This window comes from Engraulis encrasicolus, chromosome 9 (genome assembly GCF_034702125.1).
Source record: "Engraulis encrasicolus isolate BLACKSEA-1 chromosome 9, IST_EnEncr_1.0, whole genome shotgun sequence".
NCBI lineage: Eukaryota > Metazoa > Chordata > Actinopteri > Clupeiformes > Engraulidae > Engraulis > Engraulis encrasicolus.
Genome location: NC_085865.1, coordinates 45,527,445 through 45,529,944, shown reverse-complemented (window position 1 = coordinate 45,529,944; position 2,500 = coordinate 45,527,445). Strand labels below are relative to the sequence as shown.

The window sequence follows — 2,500 nt, the reverse complement described above, 5'->3', positions numbered from 1 at the left end:
AGGAGAGTCCATTACCAGTAGGGCACGGCGGTTTTGGGTGGCCTATAAAATCTGATAAAGCTGAAACAGGATCGCTTACATCAGCTACTGTTGGGGCAGGATACCTTACTCACAGGACAGAGAAAGCACACCCCGAGGACAGAACCCATTTATCCACGATCACCATGGGGGGACAAAGGGGTCAGTTGTCCCGGGCCCAGGTAATGGGCTGGCCCAGAATTGGGACCCCATGACATTAGATGCATTGAGATTTGGGCCCTTAGCTTAGATGATTTTGTCCCAGGCCCGGTAAAAGCTGACAGTGGCTTTGACTGCAAGCTGCCTAACTGAGGAGATGCGTCCCTATATTCTGTCTAGTAAAGGCAACAGTGCACAACTTGTTGAAAGTGAGTTTCAAATTGTTTGGAAATTGAGTTAATATAAACTCTTTGTTGAGTGACCAAACCTCTCGCTTCTTCCTGTTAGGAAAGTACATACATGCAACACTATTCTCCAACTGACATATGAATGACTATTGTTTGACAGGGCATTCATAAAAATGTGGTGTAGGCAGACTATGTTTGAGTGTGCATTTATACAACTGCCATTTTCAGACAGTTATTGCACTTTGCCTTTTTCTCTTTCTTTATTCACCAATATAACATACATCCAAAGCAATAGAAATGAGTGCGGCATGACATGATATATCGACATTGACAGCTCCCTTTACATTATTAGATGGATATGGATATGGATGAATGGACATCTAGTTAGAGTGCAAGATATCAATTATGACAGCCGACAGCCAGACAGATAAATCTGAGATGGGGAATCTGAGATGGGGGTGGGGGATTTCATGAATTACTTTTGATCAGTGGACTGTGCCTGTCTTCCTTTTTCATAGGGGCCCACACAGAGATGACTCGCATGTAGATGAGAAAGGAAGGACGTTCCTTCATTTAAAATTGAAATTCTTTGAAGTGTAGCCCACACGGTTGGCTCATTCTGGTGGGGTTTCTTTAAGCTCAGACAGGCAGTGTTCACACAGGACCTGAAGGCGTGTTCCTTTTGTTCCCCACATCATACACACATAGTACACCTCATACTACCTACACCTCATACACACGCACACGCACACATGCACACGCACACGCACACACAGACACAGACAGACACAGACACGCACACACACACGCACGCACGCACGCACACACACGCACAGATATGCACACACACACACACACACACACACACACACACACACACACACACACACACACACACACACACACACACACACACACACACACACACACACACACACACACACACACAGACACAGACACCTGACACGAACACATGCACATACACATACACACACACACCTTACACGTACACACACGTACACGCAGCATGAATGCACACACACTTGCATCCCTAAGTCAGAGGTGGGCTAGGGTAGAAAAGCACTGTCTCTACCAGTGAAGTGATTTATTCAGCTGAAGTCTGGGCTGAGCCAGCTTTGTTCTGGCCCCTCTTGCCCCTCTGGCTCATTGGCTATTCACACACAGAAGGCAGGCACTGCACAGGCTGTGAGAACACGCCGTTTGCACAGTCTCAATGTCCGAATCAGCATTGTCCGTTTCTGCATTGTGAGGGTGTGAACTGAGAAAAAAATGTGTGTGCGTGTGTGTGAGTGTGTGTGCGTGTGCGTGTGTCTGTGTGTGTGCATTATAGTGTGAATGTGTGAAACTACAAGAGTGTACAGTGAAGGCAAAAGTGTGTGTGTGGTGTGTGTGTGTGTGAGCGAGAGAGAGAGTGTGTGTGTGTGCGTGTGTGATTGCGTGAACTCAAAAGTGTGTGTGTGTGTGTGTGTGTGTGTGTGTGTGTGTGTGTGTGTGTGTGTGTGTGTGTGTGTGCGTGCGTGCGTGCGTGCGTGCGTGCGTGCGTGCGTGCGTGCGTGCGTGCGTGCGTGCGTGCGTGCGTGCATGCGTGTCTCTTTCACCATTGTGACTGTTTGAATTCCAACTTGCCGGGACTTGGCTTTGTCAAGTAAGAGAACAAATGCTGAAAAAGCTCAAAAAGCTAGTAAAGAAACAACGTGTTCCTGGCTCCTGCCAGCTGTGTCGCCTCTGGCCTTGCTGTGTTCCTCAACAGTATTCTACATAGTGAGTGTGTGTGCCAGTCTGTATTTTGAGGCTGACGTGTGAGTCTGACGTCTGGATTGTGGCTGTGTGGAGCTAGACGAAATAAATAAATAATAATAATAATAATAATAATATAAATGAATATAAATAAAATGATAAATAAAATAAAGAGTGTGTGTGCGAGTGTAAATTTTGAGTCTGACGTGTGCATGTCTGGATAAAACAACAACAACAATAATAATAATAATAATAATAATAATAATAATAATTATAATAATAATAATAATAATAATAATAATAATAATATAAATGAATATAAATAAAATCATCATAAAGGCAAAGCTGGTTTCCGCCAGCTGTTATGCCTGTGGCGA

The 2,500-nt window shown here is 44.7% G+C and overlaps 1 protein-coding gene across 1 annotated transcript in view; it reads right to left on the bottom strand.

Annotated features, from left to right (window-relative positions):
- The window catches only part of sspo (SCO-spondin), a 180,288-nt gene that overhangs the window by 33,811 nt on the left and 143,977 nt on the right, over nt 1-2,500 (bottom strand). The window lies entirely within an intron of this gene.